The sequence below is a fragment of the Pteropus alecto genome, unplaced genomic scaffold, assembly GCF_000325575.1.
Source record: "Pteropus alecto unplaced genomic scaffold, ASM32557v1 scaffold104, whole genome shotgun sequence".
NCBI lineage: Eukaryota > Metazoa > Chordata > Mammalia > Chiroptera > Pteropodidae > Pteropus > Pteropus alecto.
Genome location: NW_006436664.1, coordinates 5,405,960 through 5,420,178, shown reverse-complemented (window position 1 = coordinate 5,420,178; position 14,219 = coordinate 5,405,960). Strand labels below are relative to the sequence as shown.

The 14,219-nt window shown below is 34.7% G+C and overlaps 1 pseudogene; it reads right to left on the bottom strand.

Moving 5' to 3' along the window:
• Positions 1 to 12,995: 12,995 nt before the first annotated feature.
• On the bottom strand, positions 12,996 to 13,114 carry LOC112481145 (annotated as a pseudogene).
• Positions 13,115 to 14,219: the final 1,105 nt, after the last annotated feature.

Below are 14,219 nucleotides of genomic sequence, written 5' to 3'. Positions count from 1 at the left end.
TAGCTCATTTCCTGAAGTGTCTGGAATAAAATCTTAGATTTAGGGGGAAAAAAACTACCTGGAAATGTTAAAGCTCAAGCTTTAGGATGGGATCTACCTGCAGATCTGAGTTCAGCTAACAACTTGGATACTGTCAAAGCAGAGTCTGCCCTTTCAAACCTCTCCTTGGGAAACTAATTAGCAAAATAATAAAAAGGCAAGATCAGCTCTTGTCTTCCGTGTTGGGGATATAAAAAACAGTAGTCCTAATTAGCAATAATTAAAATTTAATTAAGAAGCTCTTTGCAATCCTCCCCCTCCTCCCTCCCTCAACTGGTGCTTGCCAGCTCGTGGTTGTGGAGCTGTTTTTATCCCTGTGGTGCTGAATCACAGCTTAATCACAAAGCCTTAGATCACAGCTTACCCAGCCCTGAGCACTAATCACCACTGCCTTCCAAGAGTGACAAGTACATAGTCTAGATTTTAATAACATGAGCAATTACTTTCTTCAATTTTATAATCATAAATTGTGATTCTTTTTTTTCCTCTTTATCAGCAGATTACAGATGCCACTGCCTTTTTTTATTTTTAAACTTAGTATTTGTTCCCCCAGTTCTACTCCTTGTTGAGACAAGAGGACAATAGGAGACCTCCAAGAGTATAAAATATTTGAACCCAAATTTCAACTTCTATGCTTTGAAGTAAAGCAGAAAATTGGCTTAAGAATGAAAGACTAAAACATTGGTGAAACCACACATTTAAAAAAATGAAAGTATTTGACTATTAAAAATAAAACAACACACTGTAGATGAGGATTAAGGAAAGCAAATACAATACTTGATGCTCATCACAAGCCTTATAGAATCATCTGAGTCTTATTTTGAATTTAGAATAATTCAAATTGTAAAAAGGAACTCCTTTGAATTGTACGCTTTAATATGGTTACAATGGTGAATTTTGTTACCTGAATTTTATCTCCATAGAAAAAAGAACTCAAATTTGGACTTTGTCCTAGTTTTGAGTATGAGTATTAACCACATAGTTTACAGAGAAGGAACAAAAAAACCCAAGATTTGATAGATCATTATGAGCAAAAGAAAAAGGAAATAATCAAGAACAGAGGGAAATTAGGTTTTTAAAAGCCACTGGACTAAGAAATATAACCCCAGTTCTTTAATTATTAAGGGAAGGGCTCTGAATCTGCTCCATTATCTTAATTATGTTTCTGGAGCAAACATTATTTCAATGTGATAAAAGATGACATGACACTAAAGGTAAAGCCAGAGCAGATGTTACATGAGTAACAAGCCAATAGGCCCACATTCTGGTAATTTCTTCCCCACTAGACATGTTCTCATTAATCTGCGATTAATAGGATTTGAGTATAGTAAATGATGATGATCTATTGTCTGTCTTTGTCGAGCACCATGGAGAGAGTAATTTGTCAGCTCAGCTTTTGTGTGACTATTTAATAGCAAAGAGGGAGAGAGAAAAGACGCTAATCTTCTAATTGGCATCTATAGAGAGGGTCTAAGAGAATACTGCCTGTATGGAAATAGCCCAGTATAATTCCTATGCCCGAGGAAAGCAAATGTGGACTATTTGTATCTTTTATGTAGTTATGCCTTACAGAAAAAAAAGGCAGAGGTGGGGATAAAGAAAAAACAGTGATCTTAAGAGATCACGAGCTAATGTATTTGAGCCTTTTTAAACTGTAATGACTTGCTAAAAAGTGAGCAAAATTTTTAAAAATCACTTTTGGTTAAAAAACAATTGCCCAGATGGACCAAAAAACAATATATAAAATAAAAAGCCACCACTATCATTACTGCCACCACCAACAACACAGAATGCCTTGACATTATGATTGTAAAAATTTTAATAAATCAGTGAGATATTTTGAACTAAGATGATTTGGTGATCAGTCAGTCCTATCAAATCTGTGGGGGAACCCTCTTAAAATGCCTATACCTTAGTCAGAACAAGGTATAAAATTGCTTTTTCCCTCCTTCCCTTTCTCTCATTTTATCTTTAAAAACTTTCTCCACATTTTTCTGTGTTTTAGGTTCCTCCAGGTACTCTCCAGTTTGCTGGAAATGAATAAGATAAGGTCTCATCAGGGGATTTACAGTGCATAAAAGCAATAGATGATTAGCATATGCAGCCTATATAAAGAACTACTATTGATCAACCTTTGGGGGAAATTGGCAAAGAATAAAAACACAATTGATGGAAGAGGAAATCTAATACAAACAACGAACATATGAATAGATGCTCAATATAACTAGTAATCAGGGAAACTCAAAACAATAAGATCCCATCCAAACCCATCAGAATGGCCAAAATTTAGATGTTTAACTAGACTAAATGGGGGCTCAAACTCAAACTCTGGTGGGAGTAAAAATTGGACAATCACTTTAAAGAGCAACTTGTTAATATCTAGTAACTCATTTTTAATTTGTCAATATTTATAGCACTTCTAAAGCTATACCCCAAAGAAACCCTTGCACATGTGCACAGAGACACGGGCAAGAATATTCACTGCAGCGTTGTTTATAATAGTGAAAATAGTACCTCTGTAGTAGTTTTGGCATTTTTTTTTTCCTTTTTGGCAAAAAGACAGACTAGATTCCAGCTTCTAATGCTAAAATCAATAGACAGACTTCTTGTCTCTCCAACTTTATTGTTTCCATGAACTTGAGAAGTTACTCTAATATTTTTGTGCCTCAGTTCCTTCATCTGTAAAATAAAGGGGTTGGTAGAGAATCTTTTAAGATCCCATCCAGTTCTAAAGTTCTAAGATTCTATTTTTATTCCAAAACTCTAATCTCAATTTATATGAAACCAAAACAGGTGAACAAGATTTTCTAAGAGTTTTTGCAAGTTAATAATAAAAGTGCATTTATTCATGAAATGTTATGGCTCTTATCAAAAGTCAAAGGAAAGCTTTCTATCATAAAATTGGAAGAAAACCATTCACTAGGGGAGCTAAAACAGTTAATTGGTCATGATTAGATATGGAGGAGATTTAGAGATTATATAGATATGTATTATATGTATATATATTCCCCCAACCCCCGGAAGTACATACTCCGGCCGCCCCCTGCCCCGCTCCCGGAAGTACATAGGAAGTGAGAGTTGGAAAGAGATGAAGCAGATTTTGGACAGTAAGATCTGCAGATGTAAGTTTTTACTAGAGGGACTTCTTAGATAAGTAGAAATATTTTATACTGTATGTTAAATTTATACTGTATATTTCTGAACCTAACAGGATTCTGCATCAAGGATGATTATTTTCAGATCAGGCAATGAGTTGAACTTCTTTGGTCCCACATGCTGAGCTGCAAATACACTAGTGACTTCCTGTCACATAAGTTATTCTGCAAAGTACTCTCCTGATTTCCTATAATACTAACCCTGAATATAACATGAAACGGAAAGCAAAATGTGGCTGTTTGTCATAATAATTATAAGGCTCTGCTCAGTGATAATAATCTGTTGATAGTAAGTCCTTGATAGCTTCCAATCCTGGCTTTGCAGGAGATTGATTCTGCAACGTTCCTGGTTGAAAAACCAATTCTCCTGGAGACAGTGAGTTAGAGAAAGGAGAATCTTCTATTTATATTCCTCTTGCAATCAGGTTCAACAAATCAGACATTAAGGTGTAGCACCTCTAAAATCTCCTCAAACTGTTTGCTTTTGTTTGCTACAGCCTAGGGAATCCCTCTTCTGCCTTTATTCCAAAAGCCTTTTCCATTTTGGTTGCTATGGCTTATGTTAAGAAAATACCGTAGATTGTTTGGGTTTAGTTGGAAGAAGAGGCTGTTTACTGTGCATTTCCTTTTTTTTTTTAATGAGGTATAATTGACATATAATGTTATATTAGTTTTAGGTGTACAGTGTTGGGGACGGGGAAACTTTCCCCTTACACATTTAGTTCTTCTGGCTGGTCGAAGAATTCAAATAACATACAGCAGATTAACAGGAGAAAATCAAAATTTAATACATGCACACAGGAGAATTCACGTGAGCATGAAAATCTAAAGACAGTGAAGCAAAATGAGGTAAATATGTTATTTTGGACCAAGGAAAGGCTGGTAGGCAATTCACAGGTGGATGAGAAAGAGCTAATATTTGGTAAACGAATTCTTGCAGGGCCACCCAGAAACAATGAGACATAAAGGAAAATCTAGTAAACAGTTTTTTGCTTGAGTCTTCCCTGTCTACCACACTTAATTCATATGTGCTAAGGCGAATATGCTAAATTTCTCTTCCTGAAGCAGGTTCTTCTATTTGAATCTCTTTAGGTAAGTAAAGGGGAGGTAAACAAAACAAAATAAAACAAACACACACACACACACACACACACACACACACACAAAACTCTTCCTGAGTTTTCAGCTGGAAACCAATCATCTGCATACCAGGCTGTCACTTTCTGGGGAGTCTCACTCCCAGTCCCCACAATAGCATGATGATTTAATATTTGTGTATATTGTGAAACAGTAACCATAATAAGTCTAGTTAATATCTAATACCATATATAGTTATAACATTTTTTTCTTGTGATGAGAACTTTTAAGAATTACTCTCAACTTTCAAATATGCAAAATACAGTATTAACTGTAGTCATCATGCTGTACATTACATCCCCATCAATTATTTATTTTATAACTGGAAATTTGTGCCATTTGACCCCCTTCACCCATTTCGCCATCCCTCACCTCCCTGCCTTTAGCAATAGCCAATCCGTTCTCTGTATTTATTAGCTCAGTTTTTTTGGTTGTTATTGTGTTTAGATTCTGCATATAAGTGAGATCTTAAGGTCTTTGTCTTTTTCTGACTGATTTATTTCACTTAGCCTAATGCCTTCAAGTTTCATCCATGATGTCACAAATGGTAAGTTTTCATTCTTTTTTATGGTTGAATAATATTATATCGTGTATATATACCATTTCCTTCTTTAATCTCTTATTTTTTGGCTTTTGTCTTTAAGACATATTCTAAAATTAACAGCTCCTGGCTTGTAAACCACATATCCAATAAGGGGTTAATATCCAAACTATATAAGGAACTCATACACTCAATAGCAAAAAAACCCCAAATAACCCAATTTAAAAATGGGCAAAGGAACTGAATAGACATTTTTTTAAAGAAGACATACAGATGGCTAACAAGTACATAAAAAGGTGCTCAACATCATTAATTAGGGAAATGCAGATCAAAACCACAATGAGGTATCACCTCACATCTGTAAGAATGGCTATTATCAAAAAAGACAAGAGATAAGTGTTGGCGAGAATGTGGAAAACAGGGAACCCTTGTGCACTGTTGGAGGGAATGTAAATTGATGTAGCCATTATGCAAAACAGTATGAAAGTTTCTCTAGAAATTAAAAATAGAACTTACCATATGATCCAGCAATTCCACTTCTGGGTATTTATCCAAAGGAAATAAAATCATCCCAAAGAGATATCTGTACTCCCATGTTCATATTAGCATTATTCACAATAGCCAAGGTATAGAAACAACTTAAGTGTCTGTCAACAGATGAATGAATAAAGAAAATGTGGTATCCATACACAATAGAATATTATTCAGCCTTAAAAAAGAAGGAAATCCTGTTATTTGCAATAACATAGATGAAACTGGAGGGTATTATGTTAAATGAAATAAGCCAGACAAAGAAAAATACTGCACGGTATCAATTATATGTGGAATCTTAAAAAGTAGAACTCAGAGAGAGTAGAAGAGTAGTTGTCAGGGGCTGAGGGTTGGAAGGAATAAAAATAGGGTTGATGAAAGGGTAAAAACTTTGAAAGAGGAATAAGATATAAGGATCTAATATATAACATGGTGACTATAGTTGATAACATTGTATTGTATAATTGAAATTTGCTGAGTTGAACTTAAATGTTCTTACCAAAAAAAAAAAAAAAAAAAACCCACAAAAACAGAAAACCTTAAATTAAGTATGTGAGGTGATGGATGTGTTAATTAACTTGAAGGTGAGAATCCTTTCACAATATATATGTATATTGGGTCATCGTGTTGTGTACTTTAAATATCTTAAAATTTAACTAGTTTATTATACCTCAACCTGGGATAAAGCCCAATTGCTCCTGGCTAAATCTAAGTCTTTTTCTCCTGGCACAGCTTTTTCCACTTTGTTTTGAAATAATTATAGATTCATAGGAAGTCGCAAAAGGTAGGTAGTTGAGAGGGCTCCTATGTGCCTTTCACCCAGTTTTCTCTAATTGTAACAGATCATGAAATCATGTCATCTTGTATAATGAAATTGAAATTTCACCGGTTTTATATGCTGTCATTGGTGTGTGCGCATGTTATAGTTCTATGCAATTTTATCAAATGTATAAGGTTTGTGTTACCATGACCATGATTGAGATAAAGAACTGTTTCATCATCAGAAAGATCTGATGATGAAATTAACAGCTCCTGGCTTGTAAACCACATATCCAATAAGGGGTTACCCCTTTTTAGTTATATTTGCCTCCTCCCCTTTCTACAAACCCTGGTGACCACAAATGTTCCCTACCTCCATAATTTTATCATTGAGAATGTAATATAAGTGAGATGATATAAATATGTAACCTTTTGAGATTGGCTTTAGTCACTGAGCATAAGTCTCTGAGATCATCCAGATTGTTGTATGTGTCACTAGTTCATTTTTATTGCTGAGTAATATTCTATGGTATAGATGAATGATAGTTTGTTTAACCATTCACCAGATGAAGGACATTTGGGTTGTTTCCAGTTCTTGGTTATTATGAATAAAACTGCCATGAGCTTTGATCTTATGTACAGGTTTTTGTTTGGTGAATAGTCTTCAAAATCTCAAAGTTCTCTTCTGTTTTCACCATCATCGACTGTCCTATTTTTAAAAACAAAAGTCCCTCATTTGGGTGCATCTGTGATTCTCCAAGACTCATGTTTTCCTCACAGGGCAGCTGATTTCTTGGAAAGGTTATGTCTTCTCATAGCTCCCAATACCATTTTTTATGCCTTACAATTCTAGATCTGTAGACAACTAGCCGTCCATATAGTATCTCTACTTGTATATTATGCCAGCACCAAAATGTTTGTCAAAAACTGAATTTTTTCTATTGTTTACATTCTGACAGCCTTCGTAGTCTTACCGTTCTCCTGCTTGCCTAGGATTATAGTCCGGTAATTGTTTTTATTCCTCTTTTTCCTTAGCCTCCCACATTAATCATGTACTAAATTCTTTCTCTGTGTCTTACACACACCAATGACTATTTTATTTTTCCTCTATTTTTTCAATTATCAAGCTATCGTTCTCATCCTTAGTCTCTCTTATATCTGTATTATTACATTAGGCTCTACGGTTAGTCTTTTGGTTTTTTTACTCCTCTTAATTCTAATCCCTCATACACATCAATATCAGAAGGGGCTTCCTCTCCTTTAGCATCATTATCAGACTCCCTGTTAATGAATCTACATTAGTCTACTATTTTCTATTATACATATGTCTCAGCTGTGTAGTGCTTCTATTTCAGTCATCTGATTTTTCTACTTTCATATAGATAATTTTCTTTTTCTCCGTATTCATGCTTATTTCTGATGGAATTTTCCTTATGTGTTCTCTTTACATGTTTTAAAATAGTATTTTCATTATAAATATAACACACATTCCATATTCATTATAGAAAATTTGCAAAATACATATAAGCAGAAAGAAAAAACAACCCATAATACCACCTCCTAGAGTAATAATATACTATATATAAAATAGGATAACAATTACATTGTTTTATTTCCTTCAAGTCATTATTATTTTTAAGGACTTAAGATACATGCCTTTGCATTTCCTTAGTACTTTAAGTAGCTGTGTGTGTGTGTGTGTGTGTGTGTGTGTGCGCGCGCGCGCGCACACGTGTGCACACATATATAAAATAGAATAACAATTACATTGTTTTATTTCCTTCAAGTCATTATTATTTTTAAGGACTTAAGATACATGCCTTTGCATTTCCTTAGTACTTTAAGTAGCTGTGTGTGTGTGTGTGTGTGTGTGTGTGTGCGCGCGCGCGCGCACACGTATGCACGTGCACACATGTATTTACTATCCAATTTTGTTTATGGAGTTTTGCCTCCCAAAGAGGATCATAAATGCATCAGGAACACTGAGAGGAATCATGGTCAATTTTAGGGGCCAGTTCTCAAGACCTGGATCAGTTGTCTGTTTATTTCTTCTCTTACATTGATGTGGTCTAGTTTCTAAATTCTATTGCATATAATCCCAAAAGATTTTCTATTCCAATCAAGAGTGCTATGAAGCATGATAAATTATCCTCCACTGGACTGTTTTAGAAGTAAACATACAAATTCTCTTTTCATTTTTAAGTTTTAAAAAATTATTGAAAAATTTTTTCTTTTTCTTTTAAACTGCCAGTAACTTTACAGAACAAAACAGGAAGCAATAACAACGCTGACAAACTACATTCCTTTCCCCAAAACATTTTAGGGAAAGTAGAGTCACAAAAAAATATTTAAAAAATAATAGTAGTTGTACTTCATTTTTATTTGGATATAATTGAATAGTTTGTCTTCCCAGTCAAGTGAGATTTGTTTAAATCTCAGAGAAAACCCCACAATCCCCACACTATTATTTTCACTGTCATTGTTCTCCCTACCTAACATAGAAAAACAGGTATCCCTCGAGATATCCCTTGAGAATCAATATGTGACTCTTGAGTAAGATAAAATGGTTTTAAATCTGAGCTTTATGACTTACTAAGTGGCTGTCCTTGGGCAATTGACCTGATTTCTATGAGCCACAGCTTTTTCCTTTGTAAAATGTAGATGACAAAACTTAGCTCCTGGAGTTATTGAAATCATTAACTGAGATAGTGCAGGTAAAGGCCCTAGCCTAGATCCTGGCACAAAGTACACCCTCAACAAATATTAGTTAACTCTCTCCCTCCTTTTCTTCTTAGAGTACCTTGAATGTTACTTCTGCATATATGGGGACACTTAATTGCTTGCTAAATGAAATGTACGAAGATTTTCTTCATTCCCGGATAGAAATTCTCCCTCTCCGATTTCTTCTTCTCTTCACTGATGACTTAAATGCAACACAATATGTCTGATAACTTCCACTAAATCTTTATTTTAAATAAATGGCTGTTTGTAAATTATTGTACACCCTTAAAGACTGGGAAGCCATGTTATGAAAAATGACAGGGTAGAATAGCCCCGTGTTTATAGCTATAGTGAATGAATCAAAGGAAGAGGATAGGATTGGAAAAACATCATTAAAGTATCCCTAACAAAGGGAGAAAAGTTCAGACAGTTATAAAATTATAAAATTATGTTAAATTCAGACATGCATAAAATTATATTAAGATAAACTTCTGGCTATAAAGCGAAGAGGTTGACAGATCCTCTCTCCAAAAAGCAACTATAAACTGAACAAAATTTTCAAAATCAATAATTTTAGGGCTCAGGAAATCTACAGGTCTCAGCAAACAGCAAATTGAAAACTATTTATTCATTAACAATTGCTGAACAGTGGGAGTCTTCAGATGAAGAATGGGCGTCCTGGCCTGGGGCTGCTTCCATCTGCTACCCTAGTTTGTTGGGGCTCCTGTTCTATTATCGTGGTACTGGCTGTGAAAGACAGTAGCCTTGCTGCTGCAGGAGGCTAACTTGATTTGGAGTAGAGGGTGGAGAAAAACACCCAGCAATCGGGAAAAGCCTGCAGCTCTCTTAGCCTTGGGTCTTGGGGCAAAAGGTGATAGGAGGACTATCCAGAAATTCCACAGAGAGATCCTAGCAATAAGATAAATCCTTTTATCCCTCCAATTTTATTGAGATATAATTGACCTACATCACTGTATATATAAGTTTAAGGTGTACAGCATAATGGTTTGACTTACACATATTTGACTTATACATAAAAATGATTACTGAAATAAGTTTAATTTGCAGCCATTATCTCATAGATATAATAAAAAGAAAAGCAAAAAAAAAAAAACAATTTTTTTCCCTTATGATGACAACTCTTAGAATTTACTCTTCTAACACATGTATTATGAGCAGTAGTGCTAACTACAGTCATCATGTTGTATTATGTCCCAGCACTTATTTATCTTCTAACTGAAAGTTTGTATCTTTTGACCACCTTCCTCCAATTCTCCCTCTCCCTACCCCCTATTTTCGGTAACCAAAAATCTGATGTCTTTTTGAGTTTGGTTTCTTTTTTTTTTTTTAGATTCCACATATAAGTGAGATCATACAGTATTTGTCTTTCTCTGACTTATTTCACTTAATTCCCTCAAGGTCCATACACGTTGTTGCAAATGGCAGGATTTCCTCATTTTTTATACCTGAATCGTATTCCACTGTGTGTGTGTGTGTGTGTGTGTGTGTGTGTGTGTGTACACATATATACATACTACAACTTCTTTATCCATTCATCATGATAGACATTTAGGTTTTTTCCTTGTCTTGGCTGTTGTACATAAAAGCAATAAGCTAAATCTTGACAAGAATGCCACACATCTTTGGCTGTCTGGGAGCCTACAGTCATGTGTACTGGAGACCTAAGAGGGACACACAGCAGAAAGTGAAAATGTGGGCATACTAGAAAACTGCCCAAACTTTAAATGCATCTCTAAAGCAAGCACAGATCCACTGGCAGAGAATGGAAATTTTAAAAGTTTGATGTGGTTGAATTCCTCTGGCTAATTTATTGGCTCACCACTAAGCTATGCAACCACAGGGATAATGGCTAGAAAGTCAGGCTAAAATATAAAAATAAGAATAAAAATACTGAGCTGTGATATCAGTGGCCACATATACTGGAGGTAACAAATTATTCAGTTTAACTTCACACAAGATACTTAAAACAAAAACAAAAAAATAAAACTGACAAAAACAAAATGTTGCCGGGGGAAATAAAGAGATTAGGAATCCAGAATTGCTACAATATATTACCCAAATGACCAGATTTAAAAAAATATTATAAAGCACACAAAAAAAATACAAGAAAGTATGACACATATTCAGAGGAAAATAAGCAGTCAAAAGGAAGCTATCTCTGAATAGGTTCAGTTGTATTCAGCAAAGACTTCAAAGAAGTTGTAAATATGTTCAAAGAATTGAAGGAAACCATATTTAAAGAACTAAAGAAAAAAATCATATAATTTCTCAACAGATAGAGACTATCAATAAAGAAAATTTATTCAAAAGAACCAAATGAAAATTCTAGAGTTGAAAAATTCAATAACTGAAATAAAAATCCTATTAGGTACATTCAATATTGGTCTAAGATGAAGAATAGAGAGGAAGAAAAACTGAAGAACACCAAACAAAGCCTCAAAGACCTTATATTAGGTTTATCAACATACATCAATGGGAGTCTCAGAAAGAAAGAGACAAAAAAAAAAAAGCTGAAAACTTCTTAAATTTGATGAAAAGCTTTAATCTGTAGAATCAAGAAGCTCAATGAATGTCAAGTTGGATCTGGATACATCAAAGTTAAACTGTTGAAAGACAAAAACAGAAAATCTTGAAACAACAAAAGAAAAAATAACTCATCAAGTTCGGGGCAGTGCAATGTGATTAATAGTGAATTTCTCATCAAAAACAATAAAAGAAGATAATGGAATATTCAAAGTACTGAAAGAAATAAAAGTATCAATCAAGAATTTCATATCCAGAAACTATCCTTTAAAAATAGAGGAGATGCCCAAGCAATTCTATGTTCTGGGTTGGTGGAAACCCCAGTTCATGATGGGTAACTCAGGTCTCATGGTAACTTGATGGCAGAAAACAGATGGATGTTGGAAAATGACAGTAGATTATCATAAGCCTAACCAGGTGGTGACTCCAGTTTTAGTTACTGTTTCAGTTCTGGTTTTACTGCTTGATAAAATGAACACATTCCGTGGTACCTGATATGCAGCTGTTGATCTGGTAGTGTTTCTTCTTGATACCTGATAGGTTTCAATGATGTTTTGGGTCTCCTAGGATTAGTGTCATTTCGGAGTTAGTAAATCCTGCAGAGTCTTATTTTCCTTTCTGAAAGTCTGGGAGAAAGATTGGTAGTATAAATCTTTGACAGTGTAGCATGGTCTGTCCTCAAGGAACTGATCTTCCTCTTAATTCAAGTATGGGAAATGAAAGAGGGATGATGACTCTCTGTTTTGATGATTCAAGTTAGAGCTCTTCAAGGGTTCTGGGGCACCCCTCACAAATTTATTTCTCACAGTCATGCTGAAAGGTTTGTCGTCTAGATTTTCCTGGGGTGAGTGAGCAGTTCTTACATGATAACTCCACTCTAACATTCCAATCTCCCTAAGCCTTTGGATATCTTCTTCTATAGTATATCGAGGCAGTACTGGAATTTCTTTATTTAGTGTAGGTGGCTTATTGGTCTGTGTTTCAGCCAACCAACCAAATAAACTATCATAGCCTTTTCTAATCCTTTGAACTAAAATATTGACTCTAGAGTCTCTGTTTAGTGGCCCATATCAATATACTCGACCTGTTTTAATTTTATGTTCCTTCTACCATTATCCTACACTTTTCATATTCATTCCCACCCATCTTCTCCATATGTCTGTGTATAAATAGGAAGAATTTTGCAATTCTTTCGATGTGTAGCACACCTCATGGGTCACACTTTGTGCCTCCCCCATTAGGGCCTGCTTGGACTTGAATCTAGATCTAGAAGCAATGAGGGGTGGCATGGGTAGCTCCTGAGGTGACTCAGAGGTTTCTTGCAAGGCAACTACTTCAGGGGAGGCCATTAACAATTCTTCAGGCAAAGCAAGGTTAATCTTCTCAGGTGGGGATAGAAGGGCTATATCTATTGGCAAAGAAACTCGGCAGACTTTAGAGGGTCAATGTCCTCAGCTTCATTGGGGTCTTCTCATATGTCCCCATTCTAATTGTTAGTGGTTACTTTTTTACCTGAACATACTTTAAATTATATTTTAGAATTTTCATACTTAATTTTTTTTTTTTGATGCCTACAGCACCTGGTCTTCCTATGTGGTCTCCCATCCAAGTACCAACCAGGCCTGAACCTGCTTAGCTTTCGAGATCAGACCAGATTGGGCACATTCAGGGTGGCATGGCCATACACTCATACTTAATTTTTATTGAATTTTAATTAAACAGTGTCACAGTGCTTTGAAACTAAATTAGAATTCAATTGTGTAAACAGACAACTGTGAAAACATTCCTAGCCATACAACTTAATAAAAATCTAGTTCAGCACATTAAAATTGAGACACCATTGGAATGTGAAAGCTATGAAACCTCAGGATCTATGCAGGCACAGCAATCCATGATTAATCCATTCATACAACATTCAATAAATGTTTTATCAAACATGTCCTATATGCTTGGCCCTGCGTTTGGTATTGGGAATAGAAATCTAACTAAGACATAATTCTTAAACTCAAGAGTGAACAGTCTAGTGAAATAAAGTCACTGCTTAATCTTACAGGACTTTCTATTATATAAGAGCCACTAAACTCATAATTAGACGTGATTACTAGATAATGTTTATCTTTTCCTCTGAAGGCTCTATGACAGCAGGGACCATGTTTGATTTTGCCTGTTAGCAGATCTCTAGAGTTTAGCACGATGCCTTGCACATGATGACCAGTTAATAAACAGAATGAATGAATTAATGAAAGATCAATTAAGAGTAAAACACTAAAAGGTTTTCTATTAATATTATGAATAAGACTACTATTGGTTAACACTATTCTGAGTTGGAGGCAATATAATTAAACAAGAGAACAAAATATGAAAAACATTGAAAAGCAGGAGAAAATATAATTATTTACAGATGATAAGATTATATATGGAACAACCAAGTAAGTCAATCAAAAAACTACTAAAATAAGAGAAGTTTTAGTAATCTGAGTAATTTAAAAAAAATTATTAAAATCAATAGCTTTCTTGATTGCCAATAATACCAGTCAGAAAATATAATGGGGAAAAAAATATTTTCAAGAGCAACAAAAAAAATGTAAGATACTTAGGGAAAGTCTAACAACACTTTCGCTACTTTAAAGAGAAAACCATAAAACTACTGCGGGACATAAAAGGTCTTAGAGTAATCAAAGAGGCAATATTTCTTTTACATAGGAATATTTTATGTTATGCAAGTAACATGAATATGGTGGTACAACTGATAATACAGAAGAATACAGAGCAAAAGAGAAAATCCCCTTTAC